Source organism: Rosa rugosa, chromosome 4 (assembly GCF_958449725.1).
Source record: "Rosa rugosa chromosome 4, drRosRugo1.1, whole genome shotgun sequence".
Lineage (NCBI taxonomy): Eukaryota > Viridiplantae > Streptophyta > Magnoliopsida > Rosales > Rosaceae > Rosa > Rosa rugosa.
The window spans coordinates 25,573,409-25,584,742 of record NC_084823.1 but is presented as its reverse complement, the minus strand read 5'-3'; the positions used below and the strand labels follow the sequence as shown (position 1 = coordinate 25,584,742).

Below are 11,334 nucleotides of genomic sequence, written 5' to 3'. Positions count from 1 at the left end.
ACCAAGACAGCCACAACTGCAGAGATTCTTCTGCCCACTTGGGAGCCTTTAACAGAGCATGTAACCACGCACTGATAGAATCAGTCACACCAAAAAAAGAGTATCAGGTCAGAGGTCAGTAATAATTTTTTTATCTAGAGGTAGTGCAGTACAATAACTTATATGTTCGAGAAAAAAATTTTAGGTGCCCTATTTGTTATCTCATCGCCATCGACGCCTCCATGGTTTAGCTCGCCAATTGGCAAACCAGGGGGAGATAGGATCTAAAGGTTAGTAGAAAAGGTGATTGTGGAGGGTTATTTGAAAACAGTTCGGAGTCCATTGCAACAGAAAACTGCCACAAATCCCCTCCATTGATCTGCCACAACCCTATCAATTTCTATCAGTTGTTTTTATAGCAGGCGGCGCTGAAGAAGGAAAAAATACCAAGCTTGAGAAAAGAAACTCGAAACTAAACATGGCCTTTGAGAGAAGTCCAAATCGAGGTCACTGAATACCAGACGATGGGATGTTCTCCAAGTGAATTGCGTGTAGTAATATGTAGGATTAAATGATTGTTTTGTGGAGATTTGGATCTCAATAGTGATCACACACACATATATATATATATTTGTCGTTAATATTTGTGATTAGTTGCACTGTTAGTCTATGTCGCATATGTAGACCCCCGTACGTTTTCTTATTTATTTTAATTTGTCGCATAATGTATGAAACTACATATTCATAAGGTACAGAAGTATTCGCGCTTAGGTTATGAGGCCATTTTAAAGGATTAAGAATTTAGAAAAAAATCCAATTTGGGTCTAGGAAACTATTTTTAAAGTATCGAGGCTTAGGACAAGCCCGGAAAATTTTCCTGAAAGGATTCGGTGAAGTGTCGGAGAAATAAGGATGTTTGAAGTGTATTTTTGGAATGAGCTTGAGGGAAATTAAAAGAAAAATGAAAATGGAGCAGCCCAAGCCCACTTGGCCCAAAAAGAGGGGTAAATTAGACTTTACACAATTAAATTTAGAGAGAGGTATATAAGGGCTCATGACATGAAACCCTAGCCACCACACATCACATTTCTCACTTCTCTCTCTCTCTCTCTCTCTCTCTCTCTCTCCGGAAGCCGCCGGACGCCGCCACCGTCGCCGGAACCCCAATCTTCACCAAAATTTTCAGATTTTCTCCTCTTCATTACCTCTTCCCATTTCTCCAACCAAAATCATGAAATTTGGTCATTTAATCCTCCAAAAACCCTAGAACCCGAAGCCAATTTGGGGGATTTTGTGATTTCTTCATTCCAAGTTCAAATCAAGGTAATCTTCCTCCTAAACTAGCCTCTATTCATCCGATCTATACCTATTTCTTCCTAAATCCGAGTTTTTGATTTTGATGCATGAACCCGATTTTCCCTAAATCAAGAGGCTAGGCTACGGGTTTGGCAAGGATTTGTGGTAAGGATCTATCCATGCAACCTTGTTTCGAGATTTTGGTTGTGATATTGATGTTGGACGGATTTGTAGGTGAAGAAGGCCAAGGAGGAGGAATAGGCCGTGGGTTTTGAAGAAGAAAGGGTAAGGAATGGGTTTTGGACAAACCCTAGAATTTTTGAAATTTGTTTGGTTGATTTTGATTTTTGTTGAGCTATTATTGTTGTTGGAAAAATTGTGAAAATTAGATCTTTGAGGAGGGTTTAATTAGTAGTATTTTATTAGCCTAGTTTTCAAAGTGTTGGAATTTTGTGTTGAGGAGTTTAGTGATTGTTGTTGTGTAATTTTGGCCAAAAGAAAAAGAAAAGGAAGAAGAAAAGAAATGTCTTTGTTTTTGGAAGAAAAAGAAAAGGAAGAAGAAAAGAAATGTCTTTGTTTTTGGAAGAAAAAGAAAATAAATAAAATGAGTAAAAGTTGAGTTAAATGAGTTTTTACCGTGGTAAAGTGGTAAAAAGTGAAGAAGGTGAAAGTAAAGGTAAATTCGGTAGAAAAGGAGGTAAAAAGGTAAAAGTGAAAGTGTGGAGGTAAAAATCACGGTAAAAGTAAAAAAATGAAAAAGGAGGAGTAAATGGGTAAAAGTAAAAGTAAAAGTTTATTTATAATTATTCACTTATTTATTTTTAATAAATAAGAAATAATGGTAGATAAAGGAATACTTGGTCAAAAGTCAAAAGTCAAAGTCAAATGTCAAAAGTCAACTCCAAGAGTTGACCAAGGTTGACCGACCTAGTAAAACGAGAGGATCGACTCGACTTTGGTCGCTCGGATTGGCGATACTTTAGCGGAGCGATAGCGGAGCGATAAGGACGTTTTCCTTTTTAAGAAAGAAGTTAGTTTCCCAAATTGGTAAAAGTTGAAAGAAATAATGAATGGCCTCGTTGAAATAAAAGGGATTTAGTATGCGCGACTTAGAGTTGATCATGATGTTTACCTGGATAATTACTTACAAACTAAGTAATGGTTCAAGAAACACGATCGTTAAGGAAGCTTAAGCGGAAAGCACTAGAGTGTGGAATATGCCGGCATTTCCAGGTTGGGTGAGCTGTCCATTCCTTGGTAGAGGCTTTTCGATATACGTGGAATACTCTAGTATAATATTATGTTGCCTGCAAGTACGTTTTTGGTTGTTCATTAGTCGATGCCTCGTGATACCTGTGTTTTCATAACTGATAATTGTTGATTGCGAAAACCGAGGCTAGACTTGCATGTTGAGATACTGTACCCTTTGTATGTTTGTGCTTGTGACCTGAAAGTGAATGGGACCTAGACGCGTTGATTCCTAGGGATCCCACGGTGTCGATAACCGTGAACCTCCGGAGGGGGATGTGCTCCTATGTTTGTCGAGGAAGGGTGGGTACCGACAATGAACCAGTCATAGGAGACTCAGGGCCAGGAAATAGACACTTTCGCTACTTGTAGTCACAAGGACTACAAAGTAGTTGGCCGGTTCTCGAAGGATGACGAACCGGGTCAGTCACCGATTTATTTTAGTTTAGTCGGCAGGTAAGTATCTCGGAGCTCCAAGTTGTGTGAAGCATGCTGCATATGATTTCCTGAAAAAGAACAAAGATGATTGTTTTTGTTTGCATTTGTTTTACTCGATTTTACAAATGCGCGCAATCTATATTCTAGTAACTATGTTTTACCTATTAGTTTTCAAACCTAACTAAGGTTGGTTCGGCCCCTATTGGGCTAGCGAGGACGAAATGCTCACCCCTACATTTCAGGTTACAACGAGGTCACTTTGAAAGATCTGGACTAGAAGTGGGTCGATGGCTGAGTCCGTGTGTTGCTGTCTCTATCGCTTGAAGTTCTTCCCTTTTGATACTCTATCGATTTACTCGCTTTTCTTTCAATGTTGAACTCTGTGAGGTCCGCCTACCTGGGAGCGCGCCTCACCCTTTGATTTATTGTTGTTGTTGAACTCTTTTCATTTCGGTTATGATGTAAGCCTTAAGGCGTCACAGTGCACTTGCTCACTTTATTTTGAAGCATTTCCAGACTTGTTAATTTGAATATTGGGTTGTTGATTGAAAGTCCTTTCTTAAAAGTTTTCTTTGTCTACTATTTTCTAAAATTTGCATTTTCATAAGGCCTTGTAGTATTAAGTTGGTAGGTCTACGGTACGTCTACGACGTATCGAGCTCCTATTGGTAAAAATTATTTTATTTGTACGTTGCTGTTAATACAAAAGAATGTTGTTACTGCTTAACAATAAATAGTGACGGGAGCTATTAAGGAAGTGGTAGTACCTGTTACTATATTTCTGTTACTACATCTTTTTTTTTTTAATAAAATAATACTCTAATTATAGTTATTAACTCTAAACTCCTGGATGACATAAATTTAAGTTTCCAATCAATAGTGATGTAAATGTGCACGACAATTGGATGACATGTAAGTAATGTACTTCAACTATTATACTGCTTTGATAACTTTCTCAATAAGATAGAAGCTTAAAATAGACATTTTTATTTATGCAGGAGTTGTGCGGTCTAAATTGCATGTCTATTATGTTGACCAACTCATCAATAATAAGCCGATTGCAGAGCACTTGGAAATGAGTGATATGTTCAAATACAGAGTAACTATGATGACAAACTTAGTGGAGATGTATTCTAGTAAGAATAAGAAATGATATTAGTATAATGACATACTAATCAATTCATATATGTCAAACTTGATTTTGATGGTTCTAGTATGCATTGGTTGTCAAACAAAGCAAACAGTGCTTACAATTCACAAAAACCAAACATGGTGTTAACAATCCCAAACATTGATGCAAGCCTTGAACAGATGATTCTTGACTTCTTGTCAAATACAGGTAATGCTTCCAACAGCAAAGAAGCCTTGTGTTCTGTTGTGTTTTATTGTGGCTTTTGTTGTTTATTGCACCTATACTTATCATTGCAATGCATTGAAATTTGAGAAGCAAAGTGTGAGACTTGTGAGAATTATTACATGCCATATAGTTAAATTTGAGCTTAATGAAAGTGCATTAATATTTCATAGCACTTAGTTAATTTGATTGTTGATCTTGTGCTTCATGTGGCTGCCGTTAGAAATCAATGTGACTTGGAAATCATTTGTTATTTGGGTTGATTAGTTGGTGGATTTGGAAATGTAAGAATGATGTGTTTCATGGTAAGTTGGAACTGTAGGTTGGACAGATTGTACAGAAGTGTGTGGAGTGGCAAGCTAAGCTTGCAAAGGTGAAAACAAGCAGTGTGATTACATGCATTTTTATGCATGTAATTATATCTAAAACACTATAAATAAGTTAATCCTCAAGTTAATTATTATGTAATTAATCTAATTTTATTTGTTTGTAGGCAATAAGTAGAGTTGTAGATTTCGGAAGAAGTCGTGTGAAAATGGCGGCAATTGGAATTACTGACAAAAAGACGAAATTATTGACATGGTCAACCACGGTCAAAGTCAAGAAAGAGTAGAATGCAATTATGCATAATTTTGGGTGCAAATGCTTGAAAATACAAGGAGTTAGAAATGGATGAGAGAGAGAAAAAGAAGAAGAAAAAATAATTCAAAAAAAAAAAAAAAAAGAGAGGAGAGACATTTTCTTTAGTTTTATTTTAGGAATTTAAAGGACTCACTCAAGCTTCAAGGAATCATCATCAAGAGCACCACACCTCCATTTTGGGTAGTTGTGTGAAGAAATTGTTTGGTTCAACTGGGATTCTTTTTCTTGGTAGGACTGAGAAAACTTCATTTCTCCATTTCTTTGTCATTTCTGCTCCTCATTTTTTCATTGCCTTCATTTCCAGCTCTTTTTAGCTCATTTCTTGCGTTTGAAGCTCATTTCTACCTAAAAACACAAAACTAAGTCAGAAATGATATTGTTAAGAGAATAACTAAGTAAAATGTAGGGAAAATGATACTAAAAACATAGAAAATATTAGTCCAATCACACCCCCACACTTAGCTTTTTGCTAGTCCATTAGCAAAATCACACAAAACAAAAACTAACTAAGACTCAACAAAACACTAAACATAAAAACCAACGAAAACAAAATAAACAAAAATAAAGACAAACGAAAATCACAAACAAAACAAAGACTCTAAAACGTTATATTAAGTTAATGACTCTAATGCCCTTCAACATATTGTCTCAGAAATCTCATACTTACATGTCATCAAGAATAACACTCAACCAAAAATTAATCATGTATTTTTCGAGAGTTAAATAAAAGATATACACAACATATAAACATGTAGGACTTGGGAGCAACAATGGTGAGTGGTTGGAGCTTAGCATGCATATAGAAGTAATGATTCACCTTACAAAGGATATACACTCTTTCTTCTCTCAGAATTCAAGGTTCATGCTTAAAAGTTTCTTATTCACTCAAGTATATGTGAGAGATGATATATATTTTTGCGAAAAGCTCACATATGACAAACGAAAAGCACATATATCAATTTTTTAAAAGATCTCATGAAGGATATCAATTACATGCACGAATGAACCCAAGCCATAAGTTTAACAGTTATAAACTCATCTCCACAGATCAAAGGCCACCCCATCTTAAGGATAAAAAAGGTCTTATAAAAGGGTTGTAATGAGACCAAGGCTTAAGGTTAAAGAAACGAATGGCTAAGGAAATCACAAAAGTGTTCTAAAAACAAAGTAGAGCCCTTGTTGGTGTAGAGAGACTATCCACCATGTCTTCAACGTCATGCATCCATAGAGGCTTCATTATGAATTGGACAAAGACCAAATTTTTCTTGAATGGGCCTTCACTTCAAAACAAACTCCAAATCCACAAAGTATAGGGGACTAAAATCCATAAACATAAACAATAAACACATCTTTTTCTTTATTTTTTTCTTTTGCCGTACACAAATTTTTTTCCTTTCAAATTTTTTTTCATTTTTTTTTCTTTTTGTTTTTTCACGGCATTTACATATACAATTTTCTCATGGACAAGTCTACCCCCACACTTGAGTTTCTTCATGTCTTCAAAATCATCCTTGACGTCTTCTTCCTTTGCAAAGTCTCAAGTTTAGCTCCACTAAGTCTTTAGAACAAAGGGTAAGGATGTAACTATACTAAGGTTAAGGGTTAAGGAAATTTAGGGTGATGAAAGAAAAGGCTAAAAATGTAGGCTCAAAGGGGTTAAACTAGGGGAGTCCCACGATGGGCACAATTCGGGACACAGGCTTATTTGGCAATGGTGGTAAAATCCTAAAGTGCCTTCAATCATTTCCGAAATCAGGGATATATATTGACAAAAGTTTCAACAAGTATAAAAGTGAATTCTAGCATTCTCTAGTCCATTAAAGAGCTATGACATGTAATCAATCAAATGAAAGATAATGAGATCAACTAAGCATCGCCAAGAAAAATAAGAATATATACATAAGCATGTATGACATTTTCACTCCAAACAAAAAGGTACATGGCTCAAATTCTTACGAGGGTTATTTTGAATCAAAACTTGTTTTAGCATGCTCATAATCTGTACCATGTTAACAAATCCATATCCACTACACAGTTATATATCACATATACATCTTATTTAACCAAAGAAAAATAACAAACATCATCTTAATGTTGTGATCATCTTTTAGCCATGCTTTCAGAGATATAGAATCATCCTAGACAGTTGAAAGGGCGGTCCTAAGACTCAAAAACAAAACAAAAGACTCAAAAGGAGTGATGGTCATTACGACCATTGGGCCATACTTATGGAAAATTTCCTCAGATCAAAAGAATATTGGAGTTTGGTGGAGAATGGGATTCCTGCAGCAGCACAAGGAGCTGAACCAACCGAGACTCCACGAAAGGCCATCGAAGAGCAAAGGTTGAAGGATTTAAAGGTGAAAAACTATCTTTTCCAAGCTATAGATAGAATCATCATAGAGACAATTCTCAACAAGGAGACAGCAAAAAACATAAAGGACTCTATAGGGCAGAAACATCAAGGATCTACCAAGGTTAAGCGTGCTCAATTGCAGGCTCTTCGAAGGGAGTTTGAGATCCTTTAGATGAAAGAAGGTGAAACTACTGCTGAGTACTTTGCCAGAACGCTCACTATTGCAAACAAGATGAAGGCGCACCTTGAGAAGATGGAAGAGATTGTGATTGTTGAAAAATCCTGAGATCGATGACCACAAGGTTCGATTATGTGGTGTGTTCAATTGAAGAGTCCAACAATCTAGCTACCATGACCATCGATGAGCTGCAAAGCAGTTTGCTAGTGCACGAACAGAGAATGCAAGGTCACAGAGAAGATGAACATGCTTTGAAAGTCACTAATGCAGAGAGAGTTGGAGGAAGAGATGAATACAAGTTTGAAGGAAGAGGAGGAGCTCGTGGAGGTTTTAGAGGAAGAGGTTGGGGCAGAGGATGGTAGCCCTTCAACAAAGCTCTAGTAGAATGTTACAAGTGCCACAAACTAGAGCACTTTCAAAAGCCCTAGTTGGGAGAAAAGAGAGAATTATGCAGAACTAGATGATGAAGAAGAGATCTTATTGATTTCGTATATGGAGATGAATAATTCAACAAGAGAGAACGTATGGTTTCTTCACTATGAATGCTGCAACCACATGTGTGGTAACAAGCAATGGTTTACAGATCTTGATAAGAAGTTCAGGCAGTCGGTGAGGCTTGGAGACAATTCGAAGATGATGGTCATGGGGAGAAGAAATGTCAGGCTGCAAGTCAGTGGGATAACTCAAGTAATTACTGAGGATTATTACATACCTGAGTTAAAGAATAATCTTTTGAGCATCGGTCAATTACAAGAGAAGGGGTTTAGTTATCCTATTTCAGCATGGACTGTGCAAGCTCTACCATCTGAGAAGCGGTACGGTTTAATCATGCAAACTAAGATGTCAGCCAATAAGATGTTTGTTATGCTTGCTTCAGTGTTATCTCAAACCTCAAAATTTTTCCAAACAGTGTCAGAAGACAACACTGTCACGCCCCTGATTTTCTACACAGTACAATCGATATATATAATCCCATAATTATACATGCATGAACGTTCAGTCATCAATACAAATACCTGGAACATCTTTCCCTTAAACAAGTATATACTGATGCCCTGAACCAATCCAAGTTAATACACACTCGCTCCATAGAGTTATATATTAAACAAATTTACGAATTAAATTGTCATCACAAAATAAAACGTAAATGCTCCTCAGAGCTTACTACATAGCGGAAGTCGTATACTGGCAAAGCCAACACAATTTGCTTCCTACCCGTTCTGCTGCCAACAAGCTACCTCAGCTTCAGCCACGATTTTCCTGACCTGCAGGATTAACCCCTACACCGTTTGAATGGTGCACCGGGGTTGCCAAACAACAAAGCCGGTAAGCTTTTACAAGCCCGTATGAGTAACTCATGAACATCAATCAACAACTCACATCAATCTACTTAAGGAACACATGCAACCATGATTCCTTCTAACATTCCATATCCTTTCCACAGAAAGGACAACATGAGTCACCGCCGTGACAATGTTCTATTTGCTAACTTAACCATCAAGTAACAATTCAAGTCTCATCTAGACAATTAAAGAAGAATACCATCGGAACTCTCCTTTAAACTACATACCTATGCGTCTCCAGCAACCTCGACCGTTACTCCCATAAACTATCATGGCAGACAGGCTAGAGCTCTATTGAAATCGTAATCACTCGTCCTACCAAGGACGTGATTACCTATTTCCTGCCTTGGTCACCATCTGTGACATATGATTTCAGACACCGTCTGATCATGAAATCAAACATCAAGGTCGCCATCTGCAACCTGTCACCATCTGTGACATATGACCTTCAGACCCCGTCTGGTCTCAAGTCGAACGTTAAGTAAGTCACACCTGACCTAAAACGTTACTAACATCTAATTTCGGCTTTCCTTATCCCTGCTCACCATCTGTGACCCTTGGTACAAACACCAATACATTTAAATGAGTCACACTTGACTCAAAAATGTAACATCAATTCAATACTTTTCAAACAATAGAAAACATCTTTTTCTACAATATTGTTTCCATGAAAAGTCACATTCAACAATAATATAAGCATCATCATGCATATTATTCATCAAATACCATCCACAAGAATATATATATTTCGCGTAAATATATATATACGTAGTCATTCGCTCAGGAATGCCTACTAATACCAACTATAGTTTGCAGTTAATTAATTAACGCCAAAACAATAATGGTACTTCTGTTCATAAAGATCTTTGTGAGATTTACTCACCTCGAAACTCCTGCTGCGTCTTCAATGCAGAATAAGTAGTCAAACCAAGGAATAACCGTCCAAATACTTCGTCAAGTACCTAATCACATACGGTTTCCACTTAGTAATGATTCACATTTGATTTAAGTCCGAAACCCCTGTTTTGAACTAAAATCCCCAAAGTGGCGCCAATCGAGGCGAAACCATATCCAAGACCTCCCAAGGTCTCCGGAACACTTCCACGATCGATGTGTCCAAACCACAAGTCGATCGGATACTCAAATCCTCACGGATCGAATAAATTCACCGATATGAAACGATAAAAATCATAACAAATTCATTCGAACTCCAAAACTTGCATATTATATATCGAAACGCTCGTATCAACGAGTAGAAGACATATAATACTAGAAACAGTCCCTTAGATGGCCGGAACACCGCCGGAACGCCTCCACAGACGGAGGCGCACCGCCGCCGGCCAAAACTCATTATTTCACAAAACTCCCAACATCAAAAAGCTTCATCTAAGAATGCTTGTGAAATCTCATAACTAGCTCGAAGTCAGAAAACAACCCTAAGGGATCGAAAACTACCTCACAAGCCGTGAACAGTAATCCAAACTGAGTTGATCGAGTTTTCACGTAAATCCTTCCAAACAACCACCACAGATCGCACAAGGAGCCTGCTGCGAACTCTCCAGGCCAAGGTTGAAGCGCCGCCGACGTTGGAAGCCAGAAAACCAATTGGGTCCAAAAACACCCAACTGCACCGCCTTGCAGCGCCGCCGTGGAGGAGAATCGGAGCTAGATGACACCAGAGGGACGACCAGACGGAGGAGGCGAACTGATCTGGAGAGTTTTCGTCGCCAGAGACCGCCGCAGTTCGCCGGAAAAGTCGGGTCGGGTCAGACGGAAAACTCAGATAGTGAAGGTATCGACCGAGAGAGAAAAAAAAAAGGTTTCCGGAAATGGAAACTGAAATTATGAAAATAATTTCTGATTTTCTCTATTTATACTAAAACGGAAACTTCTTCCAATAGCCATATCTTTCTCATACGAACTTCGATTCCCACGTTCCGCATGTCCACGAACTCGTATCGACGCGCTCTATAACTTTTGTGAAGGAAGTTTCTTGAGAATCCCAACGTACAAAAAGTCAAACTTCACACGACCCCCTAAACTGTGAAATTCGAATAATTATACGAACGAAAACCATTCCACTTCACATACGACTTACGAATAAAGCACAACAACAAATATTCGTACAATAGGTCCATTATAAATTACCAAAATTACATAATGAAAATCCAGGTCATCACAAACACACACTTGTGGCACTGCAGATATGGCCACCTCAGTTTTAAAGGTTTGAGGACTCTGCTCTATAAGAAGATGGTGAAAGACCTACCAGTGCTTAAAGCTCCATCAAAGTTGTGCACCGATTGTATGGTGGGGAAACAACATCGAGAAGTAGTTCCAAAGAAAAGTTTGTTGAGAGCCTCACAAGGACTCCAACTAGTTCATGCCGATATCTGTGTCCTATCAAGCCTATGTCAAACAGCAATAAAAGGTGCTTAATTAGCTTTATTGATGATTATAGTAGCTAATACAAGTGATAATAGCTCGATGGTGTACTTAT

General features: G+C 37.8%; 1 long non-coding RNA gene across 1 annotated transcript; it reads left to right on the top strand.

The window, feature by feature from the left end:
• The first annotated feature begins 1,120 nt into the window (after positions 1–1,120).
• Positions 1,121–1,564, top strand: LOC133743211 (uncharacterized). Its single transcript, XR_009862999.1, has 3 exons — positions 1,121–1,302; positions 1,409–1,440; positions 1,510–1,564. It is a non-coding gene; the product is annotated as an uncharacterized LOC133743211 (long non-coding RNA).
• Positions 1,565–11,334: the final 9,770 nt, after the last annotated feature.